The 23895-nt window shown below is 32.9% G+C and overlaps 10 non-coding genes across 10 annotated transcripts; all 10 read right to left on the reverse strand.

Moving 5' to 3' along the window:
- Positions 1–16817: 16817 nt before the first annotated feature.
- Trnai-aau (transfer RNA isoleucine (anticodon AAU)) lies at positions 16818–16891 on the reverse strand. The gene has a single exon. It is a non-coding gene; the product is annotated as a tRNA-Ile (tRNA).
- A 210-nt stretch (positions 16892–17101) lies between these two features.
- On the reverse strand, positions 17102–17175 carry Trnai-aau (transfer RNA isoleucine (anticodon AAU)). The gene has a single exon. It is a non-coding gene; the product is annotated as a tRNA-Ile (tRNA).
- Positions 17176–17386: 211 nt separating this feature from the next.
- Trnai-aau (transfer RNA isoleucine (anticodon AAU)) lies at positions 17387–17460 on the reverse strand. The gene has a single exon. It is a non-coding gene; the product is annotated as a tRNA-Ile (tRNA).
- A 4466-nt stretch (positions 17461–21926) lies between these two features.
- Positions 21927–22000, reverse strand: Trnai-aau (transfer RNA isoleucine (anticodon AAU)). Its single transcript has one exon. It is a non-coding gene; the product is annotated as a tRNA-Ile (tRNA).
- Positions 22001–22211: 211 nt separating this feature from the next.
- Positions 22212–22285, reverse strand: Trnai-aau (transfer RNA isoleucine (anticodon AAU)). The gene has a single exon. It is a non-coding gene; the product is annotated as a tRNA-Ile (tRNA).
- A 211-nt stretch (positions 22286–22496) lies between these two features.
- On the reverse strand, positions 22497–22570 carry Trnai-aau (transfer RNA isoleucine (anticodon AAU)). Its single transcript has one exon. It is a non-coding gene; the product is annotated as a tRNA-Ile (tRNA).
- A 211-nt stretch (positions 22571–22781) lies between these two features.
- Positions 22782–22855, reverse strand: Trnai-aau (transfer RNA isoleucine (anticodon AAU)). Its single transcript has one exon. It is a non-coding gene; the product is annotated as a tRNA-Ile (tRNA).
- A 211-nt stretch (positions 22856–23066) lies between these two features.
- On the reverse strand, positions 23067–23140 carry Trnai-aau (transfer RNA isoleucine (anticodon AAU)). The gene has a single exon. It is a non-coding gene; the product is annotated as a tRNA-Ile (tRNA).
- A 211-nt stretch (positions 23141–23351) lies between these two features.
- On the reverse strand, positions 23352–23425 carry Trnai-aau (transfer RNA isoleucine (anticodon AAU)). Its single transcript has one exon. It is a non-coding gene; the product is annotated as a tRNA-Ile (tRNA).
- Positions 23426–23636: 211 nt separating this feature from the next.
- Positions 23637–23710, reverse strand: Trnai-aau (transfer RNA isoleucine (anticodon AAU)). Its single transcript has one exon. It is a non-coding gene; the product is annotated as a tRNA-Ile (tRNA).
- Between the last annotated feature and the right edge of the window lie 185 nt (positions 23711–23895).

The raw sequence follows: 23895 nt of genomic DNA on the forward strand, positions 1-23895 counted from the left end.
TAAGGCAGCTGTCAAGAGCCATATGAAAAACAGCAGTTAAGCTCTAACAATTACAGTTAAGATGACAAAATTTCAAAATACACCAACTTTTTTTGGACTGTGTTCTCTGTGGCAAAAAATAATAAACTGAGTTAGAACGATATCTATAGCATGAAAGTCGCCAGAGCTAGACTGACTAAGAAGAATAAAGAAAACAACTATGGTGTGCTTAAAAGAGATGTAATTTTCAAAAGATTCCTTTCGGCTTGGGACCGACTTTGGTTCTAATCAACATCTGCCGAAAGGAAAGTATCATCATAGTTGAAGTAAATCAAGTGAAAAATTTGTGAAAATGTGTTTTTTTTTTTCATTGTTTCTCTTCTGAATTGGTTGTAATTGGAGAACACATTCTAATTTTCCAATTAATAAGCAGTTGGTTGCCATTTCAAAATATATATATGTAATTATATTTTAAACTCTTAATTTAATACAAATTAATTTCCAAGATTTTATCTTAATTTAGCCCATCGTAACTTCATTCTAAAATATTCTCTTGTTTCATGATTCAATTCCACTTTCGGTTTAATTAATTCCTCTGCAAAAATAATGCGCCATCAGTACTACGTATCAAATGAAAGCGATACTTTTCGTTGCCCTTGAAAAGGTGTCAAAAGTCACCACGTGTATTGAATTGGCACATGGTCAGAAATCCTATCTTATATAAGACTAGTGATCATTTGTTCGTTCCTTTTTGCCTTCTTTCTTACTTCTGCTATTGTGTCGCGCTGCTTGTAAATAAATTGCTTTCCCGAGATGGATATTAAAGAGATTTAAAAATACAAAGTCTCTTCACTGCTTTGAACCTGCATTATGCTTCAACCAAAAATATGTTACATATATATATGTGTGTGTGTGTAACACTTTCCTAATCACAGGTAATTGTGTAATTGAAGGAGAACTCGCCGAATAGATTTGCTTGTTCTCGCTTTTCAGATCAGCTAACCAAAGAAGCCAGGACGATAGAATGATAGGGAGCCATTTCTCTCTCCGTAAAGTGGGGAGAGAAAGCATTCCCTATCATTATGGGTTATTTCAAATCTGAAATTTGGACAGCTGCTTTTAACATCTGGCAAGATAAGTGTGACAAACGAGAAACCAATCGAAATAACCAGTATAAAAATAGCGCCCAAAGTCTTAAATAATTAAATAGGTTGAAATACAGAAGTTATGCTCATTCAAGATAGGGTCGGTTGCTTTTTTCTGCTTCGTTTCAACCTCTAAATAAACTATAACTCTTTCTGTGCTGGAAAAGGGATCTAATGCACTATGAAACAAATTGCTTACAAAGACTAACAAAGTATCCTTCTATAATTTCCAAAATCCTACAGTAAAATATAAATACAATGACATAAAGACATCAGCAAAAAGAAATTATCATGAACCAGCATTCCACTTCTAATGACCTTCATATATGAAGAGAACGATCTTCATGTAGAGGAGAATAGTTGAGCACGGTTACTTTTGAAATGGCAATTAAATCCAGCGGCTCAGAATTTATTCTTTCTTCTTTTACTTTTTTGATATATTATTAATTAATTACTCTCTTAAGTAATACCTTTAATTATCTAAGCACAACCTCTTAATTGCTCTGGGATGCTATTATTTTATTCACTTGTTATTTCTGGAGGTTAAGAACCTTGAGTTCGACAACTCCGTGGCACTCCCCTCAAATCGGCTCAAAATTCGTCCGTATGGTTTATTATCTATAATATATATATATATATATATATATATATATATATATATATATATATATATATATATATATATATATTATTTCCTTTATCATTGTTTTGTTTTCTGTCTTATTTATTTGTTAGTTATTATTTTGTTATTTATTTACATTTTCTGTTTGTTATTTGGCTTTTAATTTAAAAAAGTAAAATTCGCCCCTCTTAGCTGTAACTCTTTTTGGCTAAAAAGGCAGATGCAGATGATGAAATATATTGTGTAAAAATTTATCCTTCCCAGGAAGTGTACAGCAATAGTGATGCCATTTTGGAGATGTGTTATACCTGCTGTTGGAGGAGTTGGTTCGAGCCATATTATTTATTGTAGCAACCGGACATTCATATACAGAGCGTGGCTTAGCAATAAGGCTAGGTGGTTTTGTTTAAATTCCTTTTGCAGATGCTGATATTTCACAACTAAAAACTCAGCTTTTTTCTCATTTAATTTATTATTATGATAACTTTTTTATTTTGATACACTTTCTGTAAATTGTATATTTTAAAAACTGTATAAAAATGTAATGATATACTGGACCATTTCCCCTAAAATTACCAAATTTGGCACAAAATTGGCTCGTGAACAGGAGGTGCTCAGGAAAAAAAAAGTTTTCTTTCTTAAAATATTTTAATAGATTTTTAATTAAAAGCCTTCGGAATACATCATTTCACAAAAGACATTTTCACACTAAATAAAACCAGCGACAGTAATCTCTCTGAAACTTTCACATATACTCTACAATAAAGATCTTATCTAGAGATGCATAATCCACGATTTTTTGAATAACAAATAATATTGCTATTGTTATTTTTAAATATGCGTTCCAAATATCTGTTATTTCAATCATATTATTAATTAAAAATTATTACTTTATATTAAATATAAAATTTATTAATTGTAATTAATACTTAATTTACTAATTTAATTAACGTGTGAATGAATTAATTTATCTGTTTCAGCTTACTTCTTAAATGTTTTTTTTCTCAAAACTACTTATTTAATTTATTTATTAGAGTGAACCATTTTCTGGAAAAGATGAGTTAAAAATATGTCATTTCTTTAAAATGTTTACTTTAGTCCTATATTATACCAATAGATGGCGCCAGCAGTAAACAGAGTACATGTAATCAAAGTCAATCATGTCACGAGCAATAAAAAAATTATCTGTATGGAATAGTTCATCATCAAATACGAATATCGGTGAATTCGCACTTTCCAGTGAAGCCTTGCACTTTCCGGTGAAATCACTGCTGCGATAAATTTCAGTGATATGCAATTCAATGATACGATACGATAATTCCAATAACCGGTCCGTTCACTTTTCAATCCAATCACAGATTTCTTTCGAGAGCTTCCATTAGCAGGATCGTATCGTCACCGCTCCGGCAAATTTCAGTGATATCGTATCTATTGTTAGTTTCTATCGGGATCCAAAACTTGTAATCGAAATATCATCAGTAAGATCGTATCAAGGATTTGAATCACAACCCTCTTTGAAAAGTATTGACACTTGTATTTGTGACTTTTTGATATTGGTTACGTAATAACCGCTCTGAAAATATTCGTCATCCCTAATCTTATCCACTTTCCTCCGGATAACATGGAGCGTGGGTAAGGTAGAGAATACTTTCTACGGGGTCGGTGAAGATAGTTATGAAAAATAAACTTTTTTCATGGATCTAGAATTTTTACTCAATCTATAGCGAGAATATATGTTTTGTACATCTTTTTGCCAACCTATTGACACTAATCTCTCAATGTGCTCTGCATCTGTCTCCCATGGTGTTAACTGATATATTTCAGATTCGTCCTTTAAAAATGATCATTGTCACATGGTCAAATATAGAGCCGAGTGTAAAGAATATATAGGCACTAGATTAGAATCTGACAGCGAACCAGTCTGTAAAAGTATTAGCTATAAGAATTAATCTAAAAGCATTGTCACGTAAGATTTATAAATACCATTGAAAATAAATTATAATCCTCCCTTGTCACAGATTTCAAAAATTGAAAAAAAAAAAATGTTTTTCAAAAAGAATCTTTTGTTTCATATCTGAACTAAATTAGATAAAACACAGAAAATAGCAGCAAAATTTCGTTATCATATTAAAACGTCTATTCGGAATTATTGGGATAATATATGAAATATGTCTCGAAATCATCTATTGTTTCATTCTATGCTCAATAAATTTTACAAACATTCAAACTAAGAAATGAATATCTCAAATTCTATCCAACATAAAAATCTTTTATCTCGAATCCAATTCAGTAAAGCAATGCTTTTGCTGACAGTAGCGTTGAATATGAACTGATTCCTCTTGATTATAGTGAAGATCACATTTCTTGTATTAATCCCTTGACATACAAATTTATCTAAGCGATTTTTCTCATTTTTAAATATTTAATTATATTGTTTAATTACAGACTTAAAACTAAGAATTCAGTAATTCGATGCTCGTGTCAGACAAACGGCAATGTATACGAAGGGATTAATATATTCATTGGCAGGAAGACGGATATGCTACTAACCCTTTCGTCATCCTTTCCTGTTCGCGAACATTTCAGTATTTCCTCCGTTTTTCGCCGCATTAGAACAAACAAAAATAAAAATTCAAACAAATAAACATTTACAAAGCGCTGTAAACTTTTAAAAGTTTTAAAATGTAGAAGAACGCTTGAAGCGCCCCCTGCAGAAGTTCCACTCGAACGTGCTAGACGCGTTACGGACGGCGAAGAGGTTAAAAAAAACACGGAAATCTACTCGTGATGCTAATGAAATTACAGCAAATTGGTTTAAAAGAGCATTACAGATTTAAAAATTGCATACATTCTTACAACATATTTAATCGCGGAGAAATTCAAACATTCAATTGTGGTTTCAGTTCTTAAACTTTGTAAGGACAAAACAAAAATTATTTCATATAGACTAATACCTCCCACTTCTGTTTTCTCAAAAACTTTTGAAAGAATTTTGATGCAGCGTATATTTGATGCAGCGCCAATAAGTCAGCAGAACGCCCCACCTACTAACTTGTAGCGCCATCAAGAGGCCAAATGATAAAACCCTTTAATGTGTGTTTCGGAGTGTGTGAAAATAAAGCATTGGTGGTACAATCCAAGATTTTCTGTTTGATTTATATGTGATTGTGTGTGCTAAAAAATGAACTATCATGGGCCAAAACATGGTCCAGTTCGCCGGAGACGGCTATGCATCTATTGAATAGGATTCATTATTTAAAATGTGTGTGATTTATTAATGGAGATATCGTCAATGATGGCGAACTTGGTGCGAAAATACCAAGAATGAGAATTCGGTTTTGGATAATTGGTTTCGTGTGATAGCAGTCCCAGCAAAGAGGTAGGGACAATGTTATGCTTTGAGTTACTAACTAATTATTTTCCCGAGATGAAGTTCATTTTGTTTTTGATGAGTTATAATTAATTTAACGAGACAAAGTTAATTTTGTTTTAATGAGTTTAGAATAAAATTTTTGTGATAATATTATTCTCTTGAATTAATTTGATATATATGTTTAAAATGATGGGTTTAGCGAAATTAAAGAAAGATAAATTAAAACTTGTTGTCGAGGTTTGGTTATAGCGGAAGGCATGAAAGAGAGTGAAATAAAACGTTGAATTGAGGAAAGTGACGTGTTCAAAAATGACAACGAAGTTGTTAAAGATGCTGTAGATCAAGAAATAGGGAATAGAAACCAAAAATCCGATCTGGATAGGGAAAAAGAATTAGAGCGTCTCAAATTAGAGAGAGCTAAAATGGAATTACAATTAGCGCAATTAAAGGCTATGAAAATAGTACTCAGACTTCCGTTAATCAAGTGTGTAAACCCGAACTAGAAGAGTCGCTAGATAACTTATTAAAGTCTGTGAAAATATTGTACATAAAACCAAAGAATAAATCTCAGGACTGAGGTTTCTTCTTTACTTCGTTAGAGAGAGCATTTAGTACTAAAATGGTACCAGAGAAGTTTAAAGAAGAGATTTTATTAAATTTGTTAGGGGTAAGAGCTTCTAATATCCTAACTTATATTGCCGAGAAAGATTTAAATAATTATGACAAAGTTAAATCAATTGAATTAAGAGAACTCGAACCAACAGCGCAAGTTGTTTTAGAGAATATTAGAAATGCTTCTAGTGATAGTGAAAGTAATGTGCAATTCGCGTCACGCTTAATGACGAGTTTAGAATATTATTTGAAATTAAGAGGAGTAACAGATTTCGAGATCCTAAAACAATTAATGGTTTCGGATAAATTAATCCAAACGCTGGATAAAGAAACAGCAACTCATATCAATATTAGACAAAACCAAAAGTGGTTTACGCCTTTTGAATTAGAAAAAGAATGCGATCTGTATTTTGTTTCCAAAGGCAAAATCATAAATGAGACAAAAAAAGGGCAAAAAATTTATAGTAACAAATTTAAACTAGTATCAGAAGTATTTTTCAATGAAGTGAAAAATAAAAATTGTGATTTATGCATAAAGAGTGAGAATCATCCATTATATGCTTCTCCTCAATTTAAGAGACTTTCGGCTCTTGAGCGCGTAGAGATAGTAAAAAATAAAAACGCCTGCTTCAAATGTTTATCATCTAATTGCAGCCTTATAAAGTGTTCGTATAGGAATTGTTTAGTTTCTGTAGCAAAGCTCAAAATGAATTCATTCGCTTTCCGAAAGAAGCAAAAAATGTTTCGTGTACGAATGTAGAAACCGCAGAAGTCATAAATAATTCCCAATCGGAGGGAAAAAAATCCAATCAAAGTTCTGCTTTCCCCAATGAGTGGAGCAACTAATCTCATCGAAAATAAAAAATATAGTTTTGTCTACTGCAAAATGTTTAATAAGATGTTCGCAATGGCAAGAAGTGAGGTGCTTGGATAACGGCTCATAGTGTTCTCTTATGAGTCAGAATTGTATGCAGAGGCTACAACTCAAAAGTGAAAAAATAAATCAATCTATTTTCTGCATTAATAATGCCTCGCTGGTAGTTAATCTCAGAGTTACAACTGTGGCTAATAAAAATAAGAGTTTCGAAAGAAATATTTCGATGTTAGTGGTATTAAAAATAACGGATTTAATACCAAATAAGATGATAGATAAGCGTGTACAGATTCCAGAATCCATTGACCTTGTGGATCCTACTTTTAATATTGCGGGGAAAATAGATATTTTATTTGGTGCTGTATACTTTTATGATATAATAAAGCAGGGAAAATTAAATTCTAAAAATGAAAATCTGACGTTACAGGACTCTGTATCTGGGTATATTGTTGGAGGTAGCGTTTCGAGTTCAGATAAATTAAATTCTAACTATTGCGGTTTAATATATAGGGCACGAGAATTAAATTCAAACTTAAGAAAATTTTGGTAGAAGGAGGAAATAGGTAACGAAACACCTAAAAGTAAAGAGAATGGTATTTGTGAGGAACATTATGCGCGAACACATAGAAGAGATGAGACAGGAAAATATACTGTGGCGATGCCATTTAAAGAGCACTGGTCATGTCTACGGAATTCAAGGAATATTGCTCTAAAACGATTCGAATCGCTGTGGACTCGCCTGCCTAGAGACCAAAAATATCTGAAACTGTATTCTGACTTTCTGAAGGAGTATGAGGAGTTAGGCCACATGAGAGAGATACAAGAAGAAAGCTTTGAACCTGAAGTGACATATTATATGCCTTCTCGTGGCATCTATAAGCCTCAAAAAACGACAACTAAACTACGTTTAATGCGTCCACCTTGACTACTAGTGGAAAATCGCTCAACTCAATTCAGTTTAACGGCGGAGTGATTCAAGACGATCTATTTACATCGCTAACTAGATTCTCAAAACATGTATTTGCATTTACTGCAGATATTCGGCAGATGTTCCGTATGATTAATATAGATGAGAGTCGAAGAAATCTCCAAAGAATTTTATGGAAAGAGGGAGCTAATGAGCCCGTTAAAACGTATCAGCTTAATACTGTTACCTACGGAACGTTTAGTACTCCGTATCTAGCCATGAGAACACTTAAACAAATTTCCATTGACGAGGGAAAAAACTTTCCAAGTGCTGCATCAGTCTTGTGTCATGACTTTTATATGGACGTCGTTTTAAATGGAACGAGTACATTGGAAGAGGCAAAAACTTTGCAACATCAGCTTGTTGATATTCTAAAAACCTCTCAGATACCATTACACTAGTGGTGTGGGAATACTTCTGAGTTTATCACAGCCAAGGAGAAAGAGTATGAATTCTCATCTATGGATGAAATTAAGACTTAAGGAATTGCTTGGAAGGCTAAAACTGACTGCTTTATCTTTAAAGTAGATGTACAGCAAAATGCCCATCCTACCGAAAGGTCGGTCTTATGCATTATTGCCGGACTTTTTGATCCCTTGGGTTGATCGGCACAGTGATCACCGAGGGAAAAATCTGCATGCAACAATTGTGATTGCTCAAGATTGATTGGAGTGAATTAGGGTGAAATTTTACTCATCAAATTGATGCAGAAGGTAAAAAAGTCCCTTAAAAATGGATGTTAAATCAGTTTTCTAATATTCGGATTCTACAATCGTGCTTTCGTGGATGAGATAAGAGTTCCGAGACTTAAAATCATTTGTAGCGAACCGAGTGGTCATTATTCAAGAATCAGCAAAAATAAATGTGTGGCATAATTTTTCTTCCCAACAAATTCCCGCAGGCATAATTTCGAAGGGACTTGATCCAACGAGAATGCTACAATGTGACTTATGGTGGTTTGGTCTGTCTTTTCTTCAAGAACTAGTTGTAAACTTTCCTGGTGATTGCGATGACATCCACGATTCATTGGACAGTTCTATGCAGAACATGAAGATTTCTTCTGAGAAATTTTATTTAGCAGGTCAAAAATCTGTCTAATTGCTGTTTAGTTTTAGCTGTGGACTCATCATTTTTAGATAATATACTTAGTGTGTCAAATCAGTTTCATAAAATAATTAAAGTCTTAGCTTTAATTTTTAGATTTATTAATAATTTGAAAAACTCGAGCAGAATGTCAGGTTCTTTAACCAGCAAAGAATTGCAGTTGGCCAAGTTAACCTTAGTCAAACTTGTTCAGGTAACTAACTGCCTTTAAACTTGAAATAAAAAAGCTCTTGAAAAAGGCGTAAAGGTTAACAAGAGTCGGGTAAGTTATTTGAACCCATTTCTAGATCGAAACGGTGTCTTACGTGTTGGAGGAAGATTAAGTAATTCTGATTTGTCATATTATAATAAGTTTCCCATATTACTTCCAAAGAATTACAAATTCACTCTGTTAATTATGCGACATTTTCATCTTAAATATTTACATGTCGGTGCACAAAGATTGTTGTATTTGGTAAGTCGAGAATATAGGACTTTATCTTGCAGAAATACAGCCAGAAAAAGTATTCCTGAGTGTGTCATTTGCGCTAAAAACAAACCTAGAATTGTAACCCAAATTATGGGAAATCTCCCAACCAATATAATTAAACCTAGTTATCCATTTACTTATGTTGAGATAGACTTTTGTAGACATTTCTATATTAAATATAAAAGTCATAGGAAAGGCAATTATGAAAAATGTTAGGTGTCTGTTTTCATTTGTTTTGCTACTAAGGCAATTCACTTGGAAATAATCACTGCCTTAACTGCAGATGCAATGATTTCCACTTTAAAATGCTTTTTTAGCAGAAGAGGTGCTAGTTCCTCTATTTGTTTTGAAAATACAACTAATTTCATAGTGACAAATTCAGACTTAAAGCGCTTACAAAATATGATTGGTATACTTCCAGAGCCACTTGCTAATTACTTAACAAGTGATGAGGAAATTTATTCCTCCAAGCTGACCTAAGTTCGGTGGCTTATGAGAGGCGGGTTTTAAATCTTTCAAACACTATTTAAAGAGAGTTGTTGGTAATGCGCGTTTGACAATGGAACAGTTGTTGACTATTGTTATTCAAATTGAAGGTATTCTAAACAGTCGCCCACTGACACCTTTGTCATCTGATCCAAGCAATTTAAAATTTTGACCCCAGGCTATTTTCTAATCGGCGGTTCTACAATTAATATTCTTTATCCAGATTATTCAGATTAGAAAAGATAACCTTTTATCTGAATGGCAAAGATTGAGTAAACTAGTCCAAATAATTTGGAAAAAATGGAAATGAAATGACAAAATAATTTGCCAACCAGATACAAATGGCAGTTTGAGAAACGAAATGTTTCAAAAAATTCTATGGTTCTTTTAAAGGATGATAATCTTTCCCCTTGCCAGTGGACAATGGGAAAGTACAAGATTTAATTTATGGATCAGATAGCAAAGTCAGAGGAGTATTTGTTAAAAACTCCACAAGGAGTAAAAAAAAAGAGCAATTTCTAAATTTTGTTTATTACCATATGAATAAAATTAATGCATATCTGGTGTAATTAATTATTGTATTTAGTATTTAAAATGGTATACAATGCATATTCGAGTTGTTCATCATACATATTGAATTATCTCATATATCTTTTCTTTTCAGAAATGTTTTGCATATAAATGTTCTATTTTATTTTAAGTGTGTAATATCTTTTGTATTCTGTGCAAGAAAATTGTTCAGTTTTTGCATTGGCTAATCAAGTAATGTGTTAAATTTTTATTTCTGTAATTTTCCTGATATTTTGAAATGATATTTCAAAGGGGACGGAATGTTGGCGTCAATAAATCTGTAGAACGCTCCGTCTACAAATTTGTTGCGCCATCAAGTGGCCAAATGATATAACCTTTTAGTGTGTGTTCCGGAGTGTCTGAAAATAAAGCCATAATGATACAGTCCAAGATTTTGTGTTTGATTTATATCTGAGTGTGTGTGTTAAAAATTAAGCTATCATGGGCCAAACCATAATCCATCAATAATTAATTGGGGAAACAAACCTCCTTTTGTGAATGGTTTGCCAATGGGACAATCAGACTGAATTATATTGTCACGTAGAACTATAGTATAGAACTCAATGACACACACAAGAGGTAGAGCTAAACCAATTTATTAACTGAACTCAGAACTGAGAATACAGTGACTGACAAGTCTTCTGCTTTTATACAAGCAGAGAAAGTTACAGAATACTCTTCTGGAGACAGTAAGAAAAGTCCAGAATACTTGTCTGGTAAATTAAAGAAATGTCCAGTAACTTCTAGAGCATGAAATAAAGGAAAACATAAAATCGATTAATTAAGTATTTACATATACTATTAATCGCATTGTCTCTAAAGGGATTCGAACCCAGGTCTCTTGATCATGAGACCAGTGCCATGACCATTCGGCCATGGAGATTCAACTGTCTTTCTTCAATGCGGCAATATAAAATTCACATAGCCCTTACGGAAGCCCGCAATCAAAAGAAATGTTTTCTCTGAATTAGTCTACAAATTAAAAGCGCATGTTTTTCTATTTACATAAATGGCTTAATATTGAAATGCCTTCAGCTTGATATTTAAGGAAACATTTTAAAGGTCATGTGCAACTTTCTTAAAAACGGGATTCCTCAAGTTCGTTGGAGAAATTCTCTCTCTAGGACTAAAGCTGTTTGAAAAGGTTTGTCTCAAGGTAGTGTTATCTCTCCAATTCTTTTTATAGTTTTCTGTGCGGATATTTTTTTAAACTCTTGATGCTGGTGTGGAATCTGAATCATCTTTTGTGCTCATATTTAGTATATTTCAAATAATATACTGGAAAACGTCCACAAATAATGTAAACATGAGAAACGTAAAATCAGATCCAAAAAATGTTCTTCAGCTGACCTATTAAAAATATTGCAATCGACCCCTGGAATTATATACGCTTGCTTTCCTCTCTCTCAGAAACAACCTATTAAATATTTAGGCACTAATTGTTCCAAAACAAACCAAAATGGGGGTGATATTAAAAATATTGTATCTAAAGCTGTTCATGAAAATTAATGCTTTAAAATCTATTGTATACAAAACTTGCGGTCCCAGAGAAAGGAATCTTGTAAACATAATTAATAACAGCATTTGTAGTCTCTTTTATAACAGCAGCTATTACTAATAAATTTTCTGAAGCCCAATACAAAGCTTGCAATTTTATACAAACTATAGCTCTAAGAGTAGCATTTTACTGCCTAAATAGGTTCCAAATATTGTTCTAATGAAAATTGTGGGACAGGAAGTGTTGAAGGAACTGTTTTTTCTCAGACAGTTTATCAATGGTGTTCATTCATTTCATTTATCACAATTCCAATCCTGTCAAATCAGTTAAAAACGATAAAGTTATAATTGAAAGTTTGTTTGTGAACCTGACAAATCATATTATTTCTTTGCATGATCCCGTCATCTCTCGAAACACATTTTGTGAAATTCATCTATCAGATTTTAGTTTCCAAAATAAAGCTCATCCTATAAATATGATTACGGATCTCTTGGAAGAAACTGTATGCAAAGAATTTCAAAATTAGAATTTTTTTCCCTACGGATGCATCCAGATCTCAATTTTTCATTTCTTTTGCGGGTGTTTCTAGTCAGCAATCCTTTGTTTATAGAATTCACTCAACCAATTCCGTTTTTACGGCGGAAGTCCTTGGCAATTTGTCAAGTTGTTGAACTTTCTGTCACAGGGAAATGTCTACTTTTGCTAACAAGGCGGCTTTCGGTCCTTGAAGCTTTAAAATGTTTTACAATCAAATCTCCAAAGGTTTAGCTGGGAAAATTCTTATTCGGAAAACATTTATTCAAAACATAAGTTTGATGTTATTTCCAAGACATTCAGGGATACATGAGAATGAAAAGGCCGACATACTTGAAAAAATGGTCACGGAGTTGCACTCATTGTTGGATTGGATTGCTTCTGAAGATATAATTTCTCACTATCATAAAATGTCTCTTCAAAAAAACGAGTCTTATTTTTCAAAATAGTAAATATCAAGAATCTATTGGTGATATTTCCAACGTGGTTTCTTTTACTCCTGAGCTCAAAAATAGAAGTGAAAATATCATAATCGCACATCTTTTAACCCAGATGATTATTACTCTAGCTCTGTTGAATAGATGAGTTCTACACAATTATCTTCATTGTCATGTTTAAAACCTTGAAAATAGTTTTACGAATCTGTAATGCTGCTTCCCAGCATAGTTGGTTCCACCATCGGAAAGAACGTTTTACAGTCATCGGTATTTGACGGAGTCCGGTGTCGCGTCGGAGGGTCCCGGAGCTTGGCGACAAACTTGGCGACTTTGGCGCCAAAATAGATTATACCCTAAACATCGAGAATTTTCCTGATCTGTCCAGTAGGAACGGAGATACGCCTCGAACGTTCCTGATTGGTTGAGAGGCGTCTAGCCCCGCCTCCTGAGACCTATAAAAGAAAGCGGCCGCAGCTACTAGGGCAGAGTAGTCGTAATCGACAGTAAAGAACTGGCCTCCCAGAGATAAGCGGAGCAGCGACGGAGTGAAGCTAGTGCTGAACTAAGCTGTGCGCTACTGTCTGTCTGCCTTGTTATATGCTGTTGTTGCTGCACGTCTCGGCTGAAGATAATCGTCTTTGTGCTGTCCTGTGTGTCTTCGTGTAAATAAACGTCGTTGTTTTATTTTCTACTGCCGCCTGGTGATTGAGTGTTCTTCACACCATATAACCCCCACTATCCAAACGAACCCCGGAAATTTCGTAACAATAGTATTCAACCTATCATCTCGCTTTCTTCTAAATACGCACTCATATGTCAAACGTTTGCGCAAAATTTAATTTGTATCTTGAATTTTGCTCTTCATTCAAATATCTGTTACTAATAAGTGATATCTTCGGATCCTTCTTCAATTTCTGAAGTGTTTTTGATATCTATTAAGTGCATTTTCATGTATTAGGGGATAAAGATATTTGTTGCCAAAAATCTCATTCTCATCGCATTTAAGCCAACCAATTAATCAATCAAATCATGATGTTTTGTTATTACTGTTAAAACTTTGTTACCAAATGTTTATGAAAAGTAAGACTATAGCATATTTTTTTAAAATCGAAAATTCTAAAGTTTAAATGTCTTGAGACAACTTAAGGTAGGTGAATACGTTGATAATCGATTTTTTGGGATAATTATGAAATTTTTTTACTTAATATTCTTAAAACTCTATTAGATGCATTTTTTAAAAACAAAATGTGGTTGCACTGTATCCATCAAATACATCGATAAATATTGATAAAATTAGTTAATAAATATAGTTTAGTAATAGAATAACATGAATATATAAATTCAATTTAAAATAGACACAAACAAAAGTGCAATAAACTTTATTCAAAACAAACTAAGAAGGCAAAAAAAGAATTTTCTCACAGATATTGCATCATTTATTTATTTAAAAATAAAGTAATCTTGTGCATATCAAATAAGGTGCGATTAATAAAATGTCAATGTTTGAACAGGTTTCTTTATAATACTGATAGAATTTTGTTCCTAAGTTTTAGGAAGTTGCATTGGATAAAGTGAAGAAAAGTGTGCCCCCGAGTTTGTCGCCAATATGGCAACCCTTCCGAACGCTCTCCTAGCAACCCTAATGATGTTTTGTTTACTACATTTTGCAGTGGTTGAGTTGTACATAAACTACAACTATATTATGAAAAATGTTAAATTAATTATATTAAAAAAATATCGATTAAAGATTTTAATTTTGTTCTTTATTATAATTAAAAGTTTATTAAATAAAGAAAGTTAAGTTTATAATTAAAAGTTATTTTCTTCTTTCTTTTAAATGTGAATACGAGCAGAAAATACTTATTCTTTTACAATTTTTAATTGTCGGGTACGCGCTTTAAAAAATCGTCTGAATTCTTCGCAGTTCTTGTAATTCTTTTGGTGTTTCAACGATTGGTTCCCTTCATAATTTGTTATGTTGTCAGTATTTCAAACCTGTAGAATAGATGAAGGGTGAGTGGAATCTATTTTTTTACTAGTTGATGAAGTTGTGAAAAGGACGTTTGTTTGAAATTTTGTATGCAGAATGTTCCGATTGCTTTTTTCTCTGTTCTTTCTTTTGGTAATGTACTGTTTCTGTTATCCACGCAGTCCTTATGTTCAATGTGCCAGCGAAGCTAGTAGGTTCCCATTCCCTCTGCTAGCGAAGCCGTAAAATGTTTTTTTTTAAGTTAAAAAATTCTGCCCGGTGCCTTCTACAGATGCCGAAGGCACCGGAAAAAAAAAACAATACTTATCAGTAATGTCCTAATTATATGGTGGGAAATGGTAACCGTAACTGTTCCGCGGAAGTATTTGTTTATTTTGTCCCCCATCTTTATTGGCGACTTGGCATTGTTGGCGCAGCATGGGGAACACTAAAATCAACTTTTACAGTTGCATTGATTTCTTTAATTGCATTTATACGTTTTAATGCTATTTTACATATTTAGATGCTATTTTTTTCAGATTATAAACTCTAATAGAATTTTCATATAAAAAAATCTCATGAATTAAACTCTAATGCATAGTTATTGTTCAAATTTGATGAAGTAACTTTTCGGTATATTTTGCAGTTCCTGAACAAGAGAATAAGTAATGCATTCATTTAGAAATATTTTATTGTTGTTTTAGTGCATCACAATGTGAAATAAAATTGAAACTTTCGTATTATTTATAATAAGAACCTAAATATATAACCAGTATGAGTGTTCTTCTCAAAACATTCACGCATTCTCTATAATAAACTTGCCATACCAGAGACCGCCTTGCATGGTATTGTCGTAAAATAGTTACGAAATAATAAATTTTGGTGTGAATTTCATATTTTTATTGTACCCTATTGCGACATCCTTGGCGGGTTTTTTGGCGATTAATCACTGGCATGCAATTAATAGTGTCCGAAAATCAAATTTGTGATTTAGTCATGTTTCTCTCAATCGATTGAAAAAAAAAGACATGACACAAAACTGCACTTGTAGTCAAAAAATTACATAAAATATTTCACATATTTAAATTATTGTGTTTTTCTATTATCGCGATTACATCTTTCCAGAAGTACAGACCTACAGGTAATAAACCCCTGTTAGATTTAGGTCAAAATCTGAAAGGTGATAAATCAGTGTAATGGATCTTACCAATCAAGGTCTCTTCGTTTTTATACTTATCGTGTGAGCTTATATTCGAATAACTGGACTCATGAAATACGTCAGAACAAATTTTACTAAAAATTTGAAAAAAATCTACAAATTTCGTTCAAAGATAGTATACCAAATTTCATCCATCAAGCTCAAAGTGTTTTTCATTTAAATTGGTCACAGAGATACAGACATACATATTCCAAAAAAAAATTTTTAAGGACATAAAGCCATCTGAAAATTCGAAATTCGTCAAAATCTCCAGGTCGAATTTAATGATGAATACCATATGTATTCCAGAACGAAAAAATTCGAAATATAGTTTATTTTTAAATAAAGGAACATGATAGTATGTTTATATAGCTATCTGGTAAAAAATTTAGCAAAAACCTTGATAAATCTCAAAACTAGAAGATTATTATTTAATGTCTCAAATATACCAATTAAAACGAAAAGAAACATATATGATTTCACAGATATAATTCAGTTTCAAACATATTTTGTTCTATCAGTTTTATCCAAATATTAAAATATAATTATTTTATAAAAATGTTCAACAAATTCAAGAAGAACGTTGTCACATACATCAAATACAACAATCCTGGAAGTGAAAATACGTTAAGGAAGGTTTAAACTAGAGAGATTGCACAAAAGGGGAATTGTCATGGTCCATGTGAGGATAGAACCCACGACCTTATCGCTATCCCGTAATTTATTATCGTTTAGAGCAAGCGGCTCTAAAAAACTGAGCTAATGGGCCTCGGTATTCCCTCTGGGAAAGGCTTAGGAATTTTTCATTAAAAATGTTGTAAAGCGATGCAAAAACTCCTTTCGTCATTGTATCCCGAAGAATCGAATTTAAGATCTTTGCCAAATTAGCACGTTTTTCTGCTAAGTACTATAAACCAGATAGTGAAACTAGATTGGGAAATGTTTCAACTAGTGAGATAGCATAAAAGGTGAATCGCTCCTGGCCCATTAGAGGATCGAACCCACGACCTTCGCGTTATTAGCACGATGCTCTAACCAACTGAGCTAATGGGCCTCGGTACTCCCTCTGGGAAAGGCTTAGGAATTTTTTATTATAAATGTTGTAAAGCGATGCAAAAACTCCTGTCGTCATTGTATCCCGAAGAATCGAATTTAAGATCTTTGCCAAATTAGCACGTTTTTCTGCTAACTACTATAAACCCGAATGTGAAATTACATAAAGAAATGTTTCAACTAGTGAGATAGCATAAAAGGTGAATCGCTCCGGCCCATGGGGGGATCGAACCCACGAGCTTCGCGTTATTAGCACGACGCTCTAACCAACTGAGCTAATGGGCCTCGGTACACCCTCTGGGAAAGGCTTAGGTATTTTTCATTAAAAATGTTGTAAAGCGATGCAAAAACTCCTTTCGTCATTGTATCCCGAAGAATCGAATTTAAGATCTTTGCCAAATTAGCACGTTTTTCTGCTAAATACGTTAAACCCGAATGTGAAACTACATTAGGAAATGTTTCAACTAGTGAGATAGCATAGAAGGTGAATCGCTCCTGGCCCATGGGGGGATCGAACCCACGACCTTCGCGTTATTAGCGCGACGCTCTAACCAACTGAGCTAATGGGCCTCGGTACTCCCTCTGGGAAAGGCTTAGGAATTTTTCATTAAAAATGTTGTAAAGCGATGCAAAAAATCCTTTCGTCATTGTATCCCGAAGAATCGAATTTAACCCTCCAAGCGGCAATCCCGGAAAAAGACGGAATCTTTTCTGCCTTCAAAACGGCGGACCCTTCTATAGACGGAAACAAAAACTCCCTTAAAACTGTCACTGCCCGTATTTTTACGGGTTCCAGTTTTTCCCTACCCCAAATCCCAAGCTGTGAGAAAATGAGAAGGGAATGTGAGATAAGGAAAAGTGAATCGTTATCAGTGGACGATATGATTGATGTCTTCCTGCTCGCGCCGTTTTAAGCATTTTAAAACCTCGCTTACGTTCTGAGGCGTTACTTTTGAGATTTTGATAATAATTACGTATCCAAAATGAAATTTAAATAACGAGAATAAAATTGAACGTATGAAAATATATACCTGGAATGAATGCATACATAAACGTATTATTATTAATAATTTGAAACATAAGATTTTAAAGCTTTCTAGCATAAGAAAATAGTTAATGTAAAAAATAAATAAAAAATATAAAATTAAAATTTGACAAGTTTCTTTTTTATAACGTGCTTTCATTTAAGGATTTTAGAATTGACATTGCTTATGCAACTTATTTTTGAAAATAAGACACTAAACTTATTTACAGAATTTACTTAACGAACGAAACTTTTTAACTTTTAATGAATTATTTTTTTTAGTATTCATTAATAAGTGTATTTCAAAACGGGGAGATATATAGAACCAATATATTAAAGAGCGATTTTTCGGAAAGATTAGTATTTGTTACATTAAATCCTTATTTTTATAACGTAATAAACTATATATGAAAATTGAATATTTGTTTCATTCTTTAAACCTTATAGAATTTCACACTCTTTGACGAATTCGAACAAAAATGTAAGCATTATAGAGATATAAGTTTCATTGTTTTTATATTTTTCCTCTGGTTTTTAATAATATTTTCAAAGTTAATATAAGCTCAGTTTTTAAAGGTTCTATTTTTTGTATCGAAATATTAATCTTATTTCACTGTACAATCTTATATATACATCGCACGATTCTGTTTATATGAAACTGGTTTATATTGACATTTTTACTCTTAATGCTGAGTAATTTAATCCACGAATTTTAATCCACTTGAAAGTGAGTGAATGTGTGAGTTAAATGTGAGAATTAATAATTTTAAAATTGTTGCCATTATTTTAACTCCTTGATCTAATTTTATCTCATATGTTAGAATTTAAAAAATTTTTAATGCGTACAACTGGCATTTAGACTATTTTCTTCTCCTGTTTGGTCAGTTCGAGTTCACTGGATGTGATTTTTAACAAACAAGACGGGGTATGATCTTTGTTTTATTTTATTTTTGATCACGAGAGTAAAAAAAATTCGGAAACTCCCACTTCCATGTAATTTGAAATTCTTTATTCTTAATAACCTTTAGCCTCACTTTTCATTTTTTAAAAACAGAACTAGTTTGAACAAGGGTGTCAGACATGAAGGTCGCTTGCGAATATTTCTATTAAAGTAGCGAATATCTCTAATAATGAATATGAATGTTCGTATTGGCGATCTCCAGATCAAACTGTTTGACTTAGAGAGAACACACTTCGCCATTAACTAATTAGAAAACTGTTAATGTTCACCTCGAGAGGAAATTTTCAAAATTTTAATTAAAACTTCTGTTAATAAAAATTATTTAAAAGTTTACCATTTATCAGCAATAAAATACGAAATTATTCTAATATAATTTATACAATGTGTCATTTATACATTTGAATGTATCACCAAGAAAATTCATTCTTTGAGGTAAAATTAAGATCTTGAACTTTTAGTGTCTTATTTATTGAGATGCTAATTAAGGAGCATTCTTTTCATCCACATGGTTTATTTGTATTTCAGTAAAGAAATTTTTACCCCTTTGCTTTTAGCTTAGATCTTTTTAACATTTTAACTAAATCATCATCAATGGGTAAAAAGCCGGAATGAAATATAAGGATAACAATGAAAACGGTAAGTTTCAATTCAAAAATAAAATATATTTTTAAAATATGCTAAAATATTTTTAATTAAATTAAAAGTGGGAAAAAAATTTGAATTCACAATTAATGTACAAATTATTTTTCTACTGTGATATTTTCGAATAAACTTTAAAATTTTAATAATTTTTATTAACCCTTTAAAGGGCCTTTTTTTCCTACTCATGTTGGAGTAAAATGTTTTTAAAATTAAGATTGGCCTAGGAAAAGTAATTCATTCAACTTATTAGATTAATTTAATCTGATTTATTAATTAATTTTTCCAATTAATAACTAAGAAATAAATCAAGACACTTCATTTTATTTGAGATAAACAATTGAAACCTTATTGAAAAATTCGTAAGAATTTATGCCAACTTACATAACTTTATTCAAAAATTGTTGAATTTGGTGATGAGCATACTTCCCTTGTCCCTTGAAAGGGTTAATTAAAATTTTAAAGAAATGATTCCCACTGTCCAAAGGTGCATGTAGGTGCAGATTTTGGTAATTCTATTTCAAATTGTCTGGTCTGAAAAGTACCAATACAACCAGACAAATAATGACACACACACTTGTCCATCTTTATTATTAACTTAGACGAATGTTTGTGCGTGGCGTCTATTAGAGCTTCCATATATATCTTAATGGAATATGCATCTTAGAAAATGAAAATGTGTAAAATGTGTTTTTTTTCTGAAAATTTTTAAAAATTATGAATTAAAAATAAAATGAGATTTTGAAGTGTATTCCATCATAACTTTCAAAATTATTACAGAATAAGAAGGAATTTTTGGAAATTTTTATTGAATAAGAGATATGAGAAATCATCTGAGTCATTTCAAAAATTAAAAAGAAATATTCAGTTCATACATAAAACTTTATTGCTGAATGATTCTATTCCCTGTATTTAGAAATTTAATAAGCCTAACAAAACAGGTTTTGCATTAATTGAAGTTTGTTCACTCCCGTTTTAAATTAAGGAATTACTGTCAAGGAGCTGACAGAAAATTCAAAAAATCTGCAATACAGAATGGTACAATGAGTCTGCAATAGTATGAATTATATGACTATCAAAATTTGAAATTTCAAGATGTTTTGCTGAAGAAAACATTTAATTAAAAATTTTATATTGTCTAGTAACCTCGATGTAACGCATGTGCTGATCACCGAAAGCAATAAATAATGTAAAAGTAATAAGTAAAAAAGATCAATGTAATTGTATTTGCAAAGCTTTTAAATTCAGATTTTTCTTTTTAATGATTCGTTTACCCCACGGTTTGTCGTTATCCGATTGCAAAATAGTAAGAGCTTTGATTCTAACCCGAAAAACTTAAAACTGAGATTTTTCAAAAATTGTAATTTATTTTAAAACAGTACTTAATATTCTGTAGGAACTTGATTTGAAGGTATTCAAAAAATTCCAGTTGCAAATGGTTAATTATGAGTCTAAATAATCTGTATTATTTGAGTCATTTTTCCAGGCCAAATTTGTATCATGAATATTACAAAGAAATATTTTGACAATTATTTTTATTTGTTACAGTCATAAGGCGCATCGACCAGTTATTTAGCATTACTGAATAACTGGCCAATTAGCTTTGCCAATTAAATATTGTAAAGTATATTTAATTATAAAATTTTAATAATGCAGATAAATACTGAAAATCGATATATTTAAAAGTGAAACATTGCATGAAATTCCCTAATTACACAATTTCTTTTCTGAATAATGAAGAAACAAAGTTATAACGTAGTGTTACTTATCGCAATTAATGTTTTAAACATGCATTTTAAAATATTAAAATAAATTGGCAATGCGCTGAAAGGGTTTTTTTTTTTTTGAAATTAAATCGCTTGCAGGTAAATGTCGAGAAATAATTTCACAGTACTACGGAATAAAATAATTTGCGAAACATATTGCAATGAAAAAAATATTAGACGAGGACTTTCAATTTATAAAAACTAGACTAGTATCAAAATAAACATGATAATAACTTATTCCTAACATAAATTTTATGTATTGTTTTATAAAATAATCGAAAAACCAATCACATTTTTGCATTTTCAATCGATGTTATTGTCAATCTCTTCCTAAGCACTGAAAGAAAAATGCTACGATAAGACACACCTGCTACTCACAGCATGAAATTTGCTAATCACTTCCCACCTGCAGCGCTGAACTGACCGCAAAAGGGGAAAGCAATCCTTTTGACCAAACCGCGACATTTTTAAGGTTGAACCTGTTATTCCGACGTGCCGCTTTCGGTAAGGATAGCAATCTGAAAGCCGCCGCCAGGAGGGTTAAGATCTTTGCCAAATTAGCACGTTTTTCTGCTAAATACTATAAACCCGAATGTGAAACTACATTGTTTCAACTAGTGAGATAGCATAAAAGGTGAATCGCTCCTGGCCCATGGGGGGATCGAACCCACGACCTTCGCGTTATTAGCACGACGCTCTAACCAACTGAGCTAATGGGCCTCGGTACTCCCTCTGGGAAAGGCTTAGGAATTTTTCATTAAAAATGTTGTAAAGCGATGCAAAAACTCCTTTCGTCATTGTATCCCGAAGAACCGAATTTAAGATCTTTGCCAAATTAGCACGTTTTTCTGCTAAATACTATAAACCCGAATGTGAAACTACATTAGGAAATGTTTCAACTAGTGAGATAGCATAAAAGGTGAATCGCTGCTGGCCCATGGGGGGATCGAACCCACGACCTTCGCGTTATTAGCACGACGCTCTAACCAACTGAGCTAATGGGCCTCGGTACTCAATCTGGGAAAGGCTTAGGAATTTTTCATTAAAAATGTTGTAAAGCGATGCAAAAACTCCTTTCGTCATTGTATCCCGAAGAATCGAATTTAAGATCTTTGCCAAATTAGCACGTTTTTCTGCTAAATACTATAAACCCGAATGTGAAACTACATTAGGAAATGTTTCAACTAGTGAGATAGCATAAAAGGTGAATCGCTCCTGGCCCATGGGGGGATCGAACCCACGACCTTCGCGTTATTAGCACGACGCTCTAACCAACGGAGCTAATGGGCCTCGGTACTCCCTCTGGGAAAGGCTTAGGAATTTTTCATTAAAAATGTTGTAAAGCGATGCAAAAACTCCTTTCGTCATTGTATCCCGAAGAACCGAATTTAAGATCTTTGCCAAATTAGCACGTTTTTCTGCTAAATACTATAAACCCGTATGTGAAACTACATTAGGAAATGTTTCAACTAGTGAGATAGCATAAAAGGTGAATCGCTGCTGGCCCATGGGGGAATCGAACCCACGACCTTCGCGTTATTAGCACGACGCTCTAACCAACTGTGCTAATGGGCCTCGGTACTCCCTCTGGGAAAGGCTTAGGAATTTTTCATTAAAAATGTTGTAAAGCGATGCAAAAACTCCTTTCGTCATTGTATCCCGAAGAATCGAATTTAAGATCTTTGCCAAATTAGCACGTTTTTCTGCTAAATACTATAAACCCGAATGTGAAACTACATTAGGAAATGTTTCAACTAGTGAGATAGCATAAAAGGTGAATCGCTCCTGGCCCATGGGGGGATCGAACCCACGACCTTCGCGTTATTAGCACGACGCTCTAACCAACTGAGCTAATGGGCCTCGGTACTCCCTCTGGGAAAGGCTTAGGAATTTTTCATTAAAAATGTTGTAAAGCGATGCAAAAACTCCTTTCGTCATTGTATCCCGAATAATCGAATTTAAGATCTTTGCCAAATTAGCACGTTTTTCTGCTAAATACTATAAACCCGAATGTGAAACTACATTAGGAAATGTTTCATCTAGTGAGATAGCATAAAAGGTGAATCGCTCCTGGCCCATGGGGGGATCGAACCCACGACCTTCGCGTTATTAGCACGACTCTCTAACTAACTGAGCTAATGGGCCTCGGTACTCCCTCCGGGAAAGGCTTAGGAATTTTTCATTAAAAATGTTATAAAGCGATGCAGAAACTCCTTTCGTCATTGTATCCCGAAGAATCGAATTTAAGATCTTTGCTAAATTAGCACGTTTTTCTGCTAAATACTATAAACCCGAATGTGAAACTACATTAGGAAATGTTTCAACTAGTGAGATAGCATAAAATGTGAATCGTTCCTGGCCCATGGGGGGATCGAACCCACGGCCTTCGCGTTATTAGCACGACGCTCTAACCAACTGAGCTAATGGGCCTCGATACTTCTTCTGGGAAAGGCTTAGGAATTTTTCATTAAAAATGTTGTAAAGCGATGCAAAAACTCCTTTCGTCATTGTATCCCGAAGAATCGAATTTAAGATCTTTGCCAAATTAGCACGTTTTTCTGCTAAATACTATAAACCCGAATGTGAAACTACATTAGGAAATGTTTCAACGAGTG

Source organism: Argiope bruennichi, chromosome 10 (genome assembly GCF_947563725.1).
Source record: "Argiope bruennichi chromosome 10, qqArgBrue1.1, whole genome shotgun sequence".
Lineage (NCBI taxonomy): Eukaryota > Metazoa > Arthropoda > Arachnida > Araneae > Araneidae > Argiope > Argiope bruennichi.